The sequence below is a fragment of the Dermacentor albipictus genome, chromosome 10 (assembly GCF_038994185.2).
Source record: "Dermacentor albipictus isolate Rhodes 1998 colony chromosome 10, USDA_Dalb.pri_finalv2, whole genome shotgun sequence".
Lineage (NCBI taxonomy): Eukaryota > Metazoa > Arthropoda > Arachnida > Ixodida > Ixodidae > Dermacentor > Dermacentor albipictus.
The window spans coordinates 35,062,887-35,075,744 of NC_091830.1; the positions used below are offsets into that span (position 1 = coordinate 35,062,887).

At 45.6% G+C, this 12,858-nt stretch overlaps 1 protein-coding gene across 2 annotated transcripts in view; it reads right to left on the minus strand.

Annotated features, from left to right (window-relative positions):
• Positions 1 to 12,858, minus strand: part of LOC139050547 (U8-agatoxin-Ao1a-like) — a 140,142-nt gene that overhangs the window by 16,994 nt on the left and 110,290 nt on the right. The window contains exon 1 of one of the 2 annotated variants that reach the window (XM_070527065.1): positions 8,241 to 8,365. The exons of the other annotated variant lie outside the window; for it this stretch is intronic. The gene's annotated coding sequence lies outside the window, so the exon portion shown is untranslated. Of the gene's footprint in view, positions 1 to 8,240; positions 8,366 to 12,858 lie in introns of those variants that run through there. 2 annotated transcript variants of the gene reach the window in all.

Sequence of the window (12,858 nt, forward strand, 5' to 3'; positions counted from 1 at the left end):
AACAGGGTAATGGTAGCTAAAGAGGGGTAGGTGTGCCGAACAATCCATCTGGAACGCAGTCCGCTTTTTCTTCGCATCATGACTCAAAAGTGGCGCTGCGCTCAGTAGAATGGTTTTCAGCAGCGCGTGTCGTCTGGTTCTTGTGGCAGATGGCGCGCAACAAATAAAGCACGCCGAGTGAAAAGCTATCAGCTGTAGCAGTCGGTTTGTGCAATGAGCAGATTTAGTTTTCGGTTATTGCGTGTTTGCAACTTGCTAAATATGTTAAGCTTCTATGACGAAAAGTTGAGCGGCATGCATGGTTAGGGGAGCGGGCGGGGGGGGCTTCTCTCCGATGGCGAATAAGGGGAGTCTGCTGCAATAAAATGGCGGCATTTCTTTTTCAGCGAAGATCAACAAGCACACTTATTTATTCAGCCTGAACTATAAATCACGGAGGACAAAGGCAGTCTTGTTCTTACCGGCAAAAGCTGCAGCTTATACCGATTGTGGGTGAAGGACGCTTTGAGGAAACGTTCCTCAAGCGCGATTTCACCCATGTTGTGCACCATGGAATGTTTACCGACGATACAGTAATATGGTGCCTCCGTTCATGTCTATAAAACGATGCCCGAGAAAAATAAGATAGGATATTATTTGATGCTGTGATTACACAACGTCATTATGACCGCAAACACTCGTAGCGACCAGAACAACGAGTTGCGAATGAACCTGGGCAAATTACGACGTGAAGATTGCTTTGCTGGCGCTGGCGAAGCTTGTCGTCGCGTACGTATTGCGCCATGCTTGGTCACTGGATCTGGGACTCGAAGGTTCCACGGCTGCCGCATTTTAACGCGATAGCGTTAAGGAGCTCGTGTCGCAGAAAAGCCGGTGTCGTCGGCGTCGGGTGTCGGCGTCGGCGGCGTTGACCGTGAGCGATAAATCACGGCAGGCGCTTCATAAATAAAAAGCAACTTCCAAGATTGGCCCGGTGGGAATCGAACCCAGGTCTCCGGAGTGTGAGACGGAGACGCTACCACTCAGCCACGAGTTCGATGCTTCCAAGCGGTGCAAACGCGCCTCTAGTGAATGCGGTGTTGCCTTCGAAACGAGCCGTGGAAAGTTATACTGCGGTGTATATCGGTAATTATGAACATGTAACGTACAGAAGTCACAATTACACGAGTTGCGAAGTGCGTTTCCGCTGCATTTCTTCTGCGCTTTCCGCACACGCAGAGCCATCTTGCGGCAAACACAGAAGACCCCCTCCTCTCAATGTACGGCGCTGCCCCGACAGGAGGAGCGCCGCGCGCGCATTGGGACCGCTGCCAGGCGCGTCGCGGGACTCCCTCTCCCCTGACGACGCTTCGCCGTGCTTCCGGTTTAGATTACTATCTATCTCTCTGCCCGTGCCGATCACGACGTTTGGCTGGCGTAGATCGTTTCCCCTCCGAGACACCGAGTTCTTTGGTTCGTTTCGCTGCGCTGCGTTGCTTGACGCTCACCGCGTGATAGGTGGGCGCTAAGTCCGATGCGGGGCGCATCGTAAGTGATTGCTGTGCCGTAGCGCATTGTCTTATACCCCTTGGCGGGTCGACGGGAACGCTGTCGCGTCCCACTCTTGAAGGCGAAGCTTAAGCGTCCTCCAATTTTTTTTTTGTCTTTGAGAGAGATTGGTTTCTAACATCACACTCAATAACGCTTCCTTCCGTTTGCGTTTCCGTACATTAAACTAAAAGCGTTGAAGGGACGCACACCACAACATCCCGCAAAGGTGCTTGCGCTTAATGTACCTAAGATAACAAACTATTCTAAAACTGTCTATCATCAACGAAGAAATGTCGGCGCTCTGGCTGCCTCCCAAAAATACGAAACTATGTCTATCAAGGCAAAAATGTGAGCCAAGTAGACACGCACTGGCGGGTGTCTTGTACAGGGTGTCTACCAACCGGGAAAACAGGGAAAACCGGGAATTCTCAGGGATTTTTAGTAGTCTGGAAAACGTCAGGGAAAACTCAGGGAATTTGGGCCTCTATCAGGGAAAATTAGCGGCAATTTTACTAAAAGGGTCGAAAGTCGCAGTAATGCTGGCTCGAGTAACAGACAGGAATAGTAATGAACCGTCTTTGACGCCCTTTCGTCGGCTGGAGGAGTTGCTAGTGTACAGTCAAGGACTGACTTTCCGGATTCCCGATAATTTGGACGGATTCGCGGCGCCGTCACGCACCCCATAGAGTCAACGTATCAGAACGTGTGAAATTTCCGACGCAAGAACTCTTCGCCGTCCGGACGTTTTGCCGTGACGGCTGGTCCGAAACGGCAATAATCAAAGGCACCACGGCTGCCGTTTTGATTACATCGCCACCTCGAACCGGCACTCTCGCACGCAGATCCGCTGGCAGCCGTTGCCACCACTGCAGCAACGCTAGGCCTAGCTGCTTCGACGTTCGCTATGAAACTTCTTGGCATTGGTTGCCGAGTTTTTTATTGAAAGAATTAGCTGCTGTCAGCAATGGCATGGACTCCGCCTTTGTGATTCTCGCGATTGACATAGAAAATGCCGGTTCCTGAAAGTCAGCTTCGCCTCTGTAAAGAAATGTTACTTGGTGAAGCATACACAAAAGTATTGCAGTGAAGCATAACAAGCGTGGGAAGGGGCTATTGCCACAGAACACAGTATGCATTCCTTAATTATACACGTGTGCACCCGGTTTTTCCTGTCACATTACGAGCACCGATATGTCTAATATGTGTAGCGACAGGCCTACAGAGCGTTTTCGAACGTGCCTGTGGCGGTTTGAGTCCCTAAGGGCAGTAAATGACACGCATTTACTTTTTTTTATTTTGCAACTGGCCGATTTTTCGGACGTTTTCGCGGCCCCTAGGGAGTTCGAAAAATCGGTCATCGATTGTGCAACTGACCAAGATGCTTCAAACGGTCCTTTGGGCGAACGAGTGGTGGAAGGAGGACAAGAACAGAAATGAACTACGCATTGAGGAATAAACGGGAAACGAAGCTTGGTGCCGCCGGTTTGAAGGAGCTTGAGCTCAAAAAATAGTTTTAGCTGATGCCGAGATGCAGGTGTCCCTCATCCAAACCAAAATAAACTCTTTAAAGCAGTGAAACACAAAACTCGGGCGTCGTGCGCGGGCTGAGAGTATTTCAGAACAGCTGAGGTTGACTTACGAGCTGTTGAGGGAGAATCTCAATTGTGACAGAATTCGGGCCTAATACCACTGAGCTTCCTATCAGTTGATAGAGATAGCTCATGTTCGAAAATATTTGCTTCTATATGCATCTCCTTTTTATTCGTATTTGAGAATGTCCGACTACATTGCAATGTTTTTCGAAGACACTTTATTTGCTGTGCATTTTACTAATCACTGCCTTCTATTCTCTTTTTGAATAACATAAACACTACTCCTTAGTATTCAAATTGGATTAAGTCGCTTTTTTATTTTTTTCATGTGCCTACTAGGGAGTGACAGCATCAGGCGACATGTTTTCAGCCCGTCTTGACATAAAACATAGTTCTGCATCACTCAGGGAAATTTGCAATGGCACTCAGGGAAAACCTGGAAAACTCAGGGAATTTGGAAATGTCAACTTGGTAGACACCCTGCTTGTAGGTTCAAACCGCCATTACTTGCGAGGCTGCCCCACGAAACTGCGAAATGATGTCTCACAGGGCAAAAATAATAATACGAGACGCGCGCCCTGATGCGTGTCTTGTAGGGTCGTACCACCGTTCCTTGCTGGACGCGACAAACACAAGGCGCGTGGGCACGAGCATCCTCTGCAAAATTTGTAAGCAAAAAGGTACGCTTGGATTATGGGGTTTAACGTGCCAAAACCACTTTCTGATTATGAGGCACGCCGTAGTGAAAGACTCCGGAAATTTTGACCAACTGGGGTTCTTTAACGTGCACCTAAATCTAAGTACACGGGTGTTTTCGCATTTCGCCCCCATCGAAATGCGGCCGCCGTGGCCGGGATTCGATCCCGCGACCTCGTGCTCAGCAGCCCAACACCATAGCCACTGAGCAACCACGGCGGGTAAAAAAAAAAAAGGTACGCTACTCCATATAATATGGAAGTTTGAAGTAGTAGTTCTGCGGGAAACGCAAGGTGGAGAGAAGTAATGAATAAAGGGAAAATCAGGCATCCACCTCGTCGTAGCAATTGCTACGAACGGGTGGATGCCTGATTTTCCCTTTAATTATAATATGGAAGTGTGCTGGCTCCCCAGGGGCCAAGGAAAACATTGACAGTAGAGGAGCCTGGGAGGCTTAGCTCCAGAGCGAGGCTGAAGACGACCAGCGTTGAGCAATGCGCCTGGCCGTTGAGGCCGTGAAAACTCACCGTCCTCAACGCGCGGGAACCAATCAATCAATCATTCGGGCGCCGCCATGCGCGCGTGTAGTTTGACCTTCAGAGAGCCTCTAGCAGAGACGCGCAGCGTGCTTTGCTCCAATAGTGACGAAGGCAAGTGGGCGCAGCATGACGTTCCGCTGATGATGTCAGCGTTCTGTGCGCACACGTTACCGTTCCTCGTGACCCGCTGTGTGCATACCACACCATGGTTCATACAATGGTATTAGCGGAAAGGAAAATAAACATAACGTTGAACTTATATACCCCTTCTGTTAGACGCTGCCAAATGCCAACAGTTTTCATTCCGTCTCATGTCGTGCCCCATATAGGAGCGACGCCTGAAGCATCCCTAGCATGGTTCTTAACACGCCAGTGTTCTCACACTCTTTAAGCGCAACGCTAAATCTCGCTATGGATTTTAATACTTCGCTCTCAGGATAAGCTAACAATTTTTATTAGACGCTGTTAGACGCTTTAACAATCTTTATTAGACTGTTAGACTGTTAGACGCAGTCAAATGCCAACAGTTTTCATTCCGTCTCATTTCGTGCCCCATATGTGAGCGACGTCTGAAACATCCCTAGCATGGTTCTTAACACGCCAGTGTTCTCCCACTCTTTAAGCGCAACGCTAAATCTCGCTATGGCTTTTAATACTTCGCCCTCAGGATAAACTAACAATTTTTATACTGCTGTGGTTCGGATGCATCACACAGAGAAGCATAATTTGTGCGCGCAAACTAGTCTGTTCATAGAATTTCTCAAACTTATGACATCATTTTGATCCTCGCAGAGATGAGAAAGCGATACCATTCACTAGTAGTTATCAGAATAAAACGGTCATTATGCGCATTCGTTCGGTAAGAAAAAATATTTGCTTTGAACTGATGATCGGTTCTAAATAAGGTTTAGAAACGACTAAGAAAAGAAAGTTGTCTATTTAGTGACACACGCTATTGCGTAATGCATATATAGCGGCATGGGCGAGTTCGCAAAACAACCACATCGTGGGAAACGAGGGCACAGAAGACAGAAAGCACCGTGCATCCAGATCCTTTTTCAGCGTCTCTACCTTCAGCACGGTGCTTGTTTTGAAATTAAGTATGGTGCAGTTCGTTAGTCCCGGGACAGAGGCGGCAGCAGAAGCGCTCTTCGCACACTTTGATTGAACTGCGCGCACAATCTTGCAAGCAACTGCTAACGATTTCAAGCACACGCTTATGGTGTGGAGTTATTCTGTATTCGATGATGTTATGCTTCTCTGTTCATCCTTGTAGTGGAGCACTCTGAGTTGGGTGTGGTGGCGGGAGAAGCAGAAAGACGCACTTCACGCACAGGGGTGACACCGAAACCAAAGAAACGCTGAGTAAAACGCGTGGCCGCAAGTGCAGGCAACTTCCAGTGAGTTCCGCGGGAAATAAAAAAGTACTCTCCAAATCCTCTATTTTCAGGGACGTCCATAGCAGCTGCCGTAGCAGCTGCTCACACCATATGTGATTTAGTGCTCGACACAAGTTGCTGCTACACGTTCTAACTAAGGGTAAGAGCCACTGAATGCAATTGGTTTGTAGCTAACCACATTTACTTTCATCCTGCCATTCACAACGGCCACGAGAGACGTGAATTTGAGCTGTATAGTACTGACAAGGCACATGCGAAGAAAACACGGTCGCACACTTATGATGATCATCTTCTTGTGCATCAAAGCTTAGCTTAGCTTAGCATCCTAGCTTGTGTCTTGTTAGAACTATACGCTGTGGAGCTTAGCATTCGTGATCGAGAGCAAACTGCCCGAAACGCGTACGTTTGTTACGGCGACCATGACTGGACCATACATATGTATTCCTTAGACAAAACAACTAGGTTTTAGATATTGCAGACGTCGTCATATTGAAGCAAGAGTGTCAGAATATCAATAATGCCGCAGCCAAAGTAGTCGTTTTCCCAACAAGTTACCAACATTATACGTTTGCAGTGTCCCATGCTATCGTACGCGTTTGCATGAAAAGTGCACACATTTTCTAGCTGTCACGTTACATTAACTCTAGTCTTATCAGTCTTCTAGTCATGAGAGTGCCAATTGAATGGCATGATATTGATGGCAGAGTGAAGGAATTCCACAGTGAACATGAAGAGAGGATAACTGTCTAAGAGACCTATTATAGGTCAAGTAATTGCACCAAATAAATCAAATGGCAGCGAGGAGCAGCGCATGATATTACTATCAATACCCAATTGGAAGGTTGAGTGCCATTGTAGCACAGCAAGGAAAAATGGAACTCACCTTGTGCGTCGGCCTAAATTTTCAACAGCTTAACGCCTCAAGAAATAAAAAAAAGGAAATGGCCAGCATCATGCCTCAGTTTATACGTAGAAGTTAGCAGCTCACATAACAAGAATCATTGCATAGATTCCCACCGACTAAGCACAACGCGTTTCGTAAGAGAAAAATGTGTTCTAATTTTAGGGCGTGAAAATTGATTCAGGCGGTATTTAATTGCTTCAAAGCTTTCACAGACCTGCGATAAAGCGCAAATACATTTTTTTAAAGCACTCAAGGCTCTTTCCGCGACAGTTGCGATTGTGTTGGGCAACAACACTCTCGGTGAATAGACGTGCGAACCTCTTTCAGAGCTCTTGAGCCAAGGGAGGCTATTCACGGGACTAATTTCGTCGAGCGCTCACAAAGGACCACACAGACCTTGCGAATTCGGCGTTCTCAAGATGAAATTTACTTTCTCGAGTTTTTTTTTATTGCATGGAAAACAGAACTGTGTGCAGCAATGCCGCGCGACTTTTTAACGGGCTCCACGCCTGCAGAGTGAACTCAATGGGAAGATATTGTAATTTTTTTTTTCGTATTAATCCCGGTTATTTAACGGAGCAGCCGTTCTTTGTGAAGGTCTCCAACCAACTTCCCATAGCAAAGGAACTTGCGTAATAGCTGCCACGTGCTTGGGTGAAACGTTAAAACTCGAAGAGCCAAGCCTTATCTGAGGCTCCTTGTCGTTTTACCAAAGTCAGTGTGCAGGTGGCTCTGGAATGAAGGAAGATCTTGCCAACTGCTAGTGCAGTCCTCTCCAAATATTTTCCATCTTTTTTGGCGCGGCACTCAGCTTTTGTTACCATGCTCAACATCCAATTGCGTAATAAGGAAGTTCACCACCATGCCCATTTACATTGGCACTCTGGAATTACTATGACTTCACAGGAAAATTATCATGAACGCAGCCTCAGCGCTTAGTCACTTTAGTTAGGAATGCATACATCAGCAGCAAAATACTTTCCTATTCCCAACGAGATGAAAGGGGTTTAACCGAGAGGCCGGATTTTTATTAGTCATGTCATAAGAAGCCAACAATTTCTTCATTTCATTTGTTAGGCACAATTTCCCCTATGTTGTCCTTGGTGTCAGTGCTTTTTGGCTTCTTATGATTTCCTTTTGCCATGTACTTCGGTTCGATGAAAGGGGCCTTATTCGATGCAAGGGTCGTGAAGATGCTCATGATTATGTCTAATGGAATAGCCTTGTCAAGTGGGCGGCGAAGAGTCCCCTAGACCGCGTTGGCTAAATAACATTTACTTTATCATTGCAATCTAGCATATTGCTTATCTATATATTGTTTTGCAATGTCAGCCATGCATGCAACGAACCCAGCCCAATATTTTACTTGTTTTTTTGTGCGAAGCTTTCTTTTTCACCGTTCGATTGGAATGTGGTTAATGATGCTGGTGCCTCGGCGAATATGTTTGTGAACATATATACGAAGGTTACATGCGCGCTTAACGCAAGGCATCGGTAAATGATGTTGTTTATTCCCCGCATGCTGACTGACAAAGCAGTGCCTCTGTTAAGCGTAATAAAATATAAAATGAATTCTTACCTAAAACCTGCGTACGTACACCCTCCTCATTGGTATACTTAAAGTGCACTGGTCAGGAAATCTGCAGGCGCAATTTGCAATCAGCTACCGCATGACGGGGGCACTTAGAGATCGCTGGGAGACGCCTTCGCTCTGCAGTGGACATAGATGTAGGATTGGGATGATGATAATGATGATGAAAACGATGATGATGTTGTATTAATAGAGTAGCCCAAATGGACTCTTTAACTTGCTTGATTTCTTTTGCTTTGGGCACTCGGTATGTGCCGCTGAGTGTGCGCTCAATCTTAGCCAATCCTCCAGAATAAGTTTTAGCCATTATGACGCAAGCGGTGCAGAATCTCTGAATGTAACTTGGCACGGGCTGCACTTTTCGCTTACGCCTGCCATCGCCATTCTTCCATGAAGCAAGCAGCATACATCACTTTTCTCCTTGCCCCATCTCTGCGCATAAGTCTTACATTGTGTAGCCGCCTGATTTGCCATTGGTGTTGCCACATAGCTTCTCAGCGGTGTGGCGCATAAACATAAAAAATACATTAGGTTATGGTGCGGCCTTTGGGGGGATAAACACAAACATTACATTAGAAAACGCGCCGGATATGTTGAAGGTAAACCGGAGTTCACGCATCGCCATTAGTTCTATAGAATGTATTGGCCTGTACCAGTAAGTTTAACTTCAAATAAACTTCAAGCATGGGCGTAAGTCCTGCACTTTCTGCTTTCTTCCCGAGATACTTCCATGACGTTGCTTTCCATTCGCCAGCAATTCACAGGCAGCAAAAACAGAAATTCCCTATATTTGTATCCTTACACGTCGCTCTGAACTTGAAAGCTCATGTGCAAATGTTAATTCGCGCCATCGCCAAAGAGCTTTTCCGAACGCATCAACAGTATGCTGCTGGGAAGGCACTGAAGAATTGGACTCGATCGTAACGCGTACGTTAACTCGATAACCGCAGTTTATATGGAAAATTAAATACTTGACCCTTCAACGTCCGTGCCTTGACAGCTGTGCGACAATGGGACGGGAAGAACGAAGCTTTCAGTGTTTCGCAGTTTTCTACGCTGTAGCTTTCATTCAGCACTGATCTAAGTGCCATTAGGCGGCGGCAAACGTGCCGCTGTCCACACAAAGGCCGGACGACATCTCACGGCACGCCTGCCAAGCGAAAGAATGCAAATTGCGCGCGTAATTAGGGGCTAGCCGCTGACCCTAACGCTTTTGTGATCGCACGCGTCAGTGCAGCGATTCATTTTAATTCCTGGCTAACCCACAAAAGGCGGTCACTTATTGGATTCCCTGCCGAGTTTGCTCTTCCGGGTGCAGCGACGGGAGGTTCGTCTCTGCTGACTTTATCCGTTTCCGGCGAGGTAATTCACGGCGTTGCGAATGCCTTGGAATTAGGCGTTCTCGATTCGTCTTTCTGATTAGCCCGTCTGCCATTTTGTTTCTTTTTTTTGTGTCTTCTTACGGAAGGCCTGCTGTCTTGGCCGACTTTCGAGGGCGCGTTCCGCAAAAACCATTAGGCTCAACTAAACCTAGTTTGCCGACAGCCCGGCCCTTTTGTAAAGCGTGTCGAAAGGGCATTTCGAGAAGGAACGTGACCGTAATCCAAAGCAGGACTGTTCTTTGTGGCACTTTTCGCGTTACGCTGTAATGGTGTCTCAAACAAATCTATAGTTCATTCCTTTTTCGCGCTTTGATTAGAAAAAGCGGTGCAATCTTAGAGATACATCTTGAGATTTGATGTCCCGCAGCTGCAGAGTGAGCTTCGAGTGAGGTCGTTGTGGAGGCACCGGATAAATTTATGCCACTTCAGCTTTTTTAACGTGCACAGAATGCATGCTACGTGAACATTTTATCCGCCCGTCTTATGATCGTACCACCGCACACCCAGCAGCAGGCAACGCACAACGAGCAAGCCACTGAACCGGTTGCATCATTCCATGGTAGCAATGATTTCAGTGATTGTAACTAACACGTTGTTGTCATTAAAATACGCGCTACGGAAACGTTGCGGATCTTATATAACGCTGGTGCTTCGGAGTCATTTTGTGCCTTTATCGATGGAGCGTCACGGCCAGGCTTCTGCAAGGATAAACATTGTAGAAATACTTTCGTTTTATGATAATCGCTCCACGGTGTCCGAAAAGCAATGTCTGAAACGCTGTGTTGTACCAGGTCTGCGACGACGATTCATGGTGTATTTTGTAGGTTTCAAAATTTGTTGACGTTTAGTTCACATTTCATCTGCGCAGTGTGTACTCTATTGCATTTTAACAATATATACTGCTAGTCCAATATGGTTTTCTTCAGAGGTTTTTAATTGCATATGAACATTTCGTTTGACCAAGACTTTCGTCAGTGATAGCTGCCAGCGACTGCTCCCTCCCCTGTAGTTTTTGACGTCCGTCGTTGTCGGATCTAGAATGGCCAAACGACAAATATAGAAAAATTACGATTGTGTAACGAGCACTAGAAGTTACTGCAAACAGGCTGGCAGTCCCGAATTCTACATCTAAGCTACACTGCCGACGCTGCAACAGCGGAGAACACTTATCCTGGAGATGGCGCTCACGCCAGTAGCTGTGGCGATTGGCTGACGCCCGCTTAACATATGCGCACTAGAAAGGTCCGCGCCTTCTTCCTGCTCTGGCACGTCCCCTTACCAGTGGAGGAGCTCAACGTAAATTAAGTTTACATCTTCTACATGTATTGAATGGAGATTGCTCACTCGCTGCTGCAAATGATCGCTCCAAGAAACATCGCACACATTTTGGTAAGGGTTGCTGCGCATTATATTTTTCCAGATATGTCATAAGTTCTCCGTGGACCGTGCGAAACGCTAATGTATATTTTCTTTTTCTGGCGCCTCTTATTCCGTCAGTCACACCAAATATAGTCTGTTGTTTTCATTTCCCTTCATATTGTCCTGCAAAATTTATAATGCAGACGTAAATCTTACGCTGTGTAATTGAAGCTCCCAGTAAGTTTCATCTTTATGCGATCATTGTTCAGCCATGTTTTGTAATTTAGCAGCACTGCACAACATGACCACCATGAAGGTTCAGCTCCCAAATTGCACCTTCAGCACTCTTGTTTCCTCTATGTGTTCTAACGCCTCCGTGGAAGTTGCACTTGACTTTAGTACTGTTATGTTCATGCGCGTATAGGACTGTGCTAAGGATTTCGGACAGTATGAAGTGGTTTCTGTTTATTCTCAAACATTTTTATATTGTTGTTTCCGCTACGAGAAAAGGAGTAGCCGTCACCATTAAAAGTTGACTACGTCTCTTTCTTTTATTTTCATTTCAATAAAAAAAAGGCCCAGGTTACATATATATATTTTTTTAAATTTCGTGCCTAAACACCAACCACTCCGCGGCAGTGTGACGTCACAGATTTCAAGTGTTCTTTTCATAATTATGCCATCGTGGCTCATGGAATATGCCCGAAACTAGCGGATTGCTTGACTCAATTAGAATAAGGCGCACTTCATTTTTGCCGACAAAAGCACTTGGCTCGAGCTGACACCCTCAAAATCCATTACGTCACGCCGAGCCGGTGCGAAGACTTCAAGGGGCTGTCACCCTCCACCTTACGGTTCAGCACTGTTTTGGGTTTAACAAGCCTCTTTTCACGGTGCGAGCGGTTTTATTTATTTTTTTCTTTGATTGAGGAGTTGGGTTGTAGAAGCACAATTTACTAATATCAATTAAAATCACCTTTTTTTTCACTTAGGCATCGCGTTGAATATACTTGCCATTTAAACAGGTAAAGAGGTAATTAATTTCCACTTCTTTCTTTATCTTCATTTTCTGGTGGTTCCGTGTGATTCTCATAACGTTTTGGCATCCAATTAAGAAACTTAAGCGAAAGATTAGGGCCTCGGATAGAGCGACCGGTATGGTAAAAAATTAAATAATTGCCACGTAAGGATCTTCAGATATATGTATGGGGGTAGACAAAAAGGATGGGATGCTGGGCATGCTTGCACGCCATAATAAAGAAATGCCTCCCTTGATTGTAATGAGTCCAGATGAAAGTCATTTCTGACAGACACGAAGGTTTTCTCAAGGCACCAACTTATACTGTTCGGGAGATGGCCGCAGTTTTGTTCTTTCATAAGTCCAATTACAAGAGCGTTGCAGGGTGGTCTATGATTCTGTACATGTTAGAAATTGATTACTTAGCTGCTTATCGTTGTGTATTTCAGCCGTGATAGCACTATATATATGCCGACCACAGCTTCTTGAGAGCAGTTTTCAATATATACACATAAACGCCGAATGTGTATATATATATATATATATATATATATATATATATATATATATATATATATATATATATATATATATATATATATATATATATATATATATATATGTATATATATATATATATATATATATGTAAATATATATATATATATTGTAAAGGAGCTTTAATACACGACGGGTCGGTGATGGGTAGAGTGCTCGAACATCTGCGGCACGCGATGATGTTGGCAATACTGCTGCCTACGTCCAGGCATTCTTCTTCATTACAATGGCCCCATCGGAACAAGGAGCCATCCTGGTGACTTAGTCTCAAGATGAGGCCACAGAATCG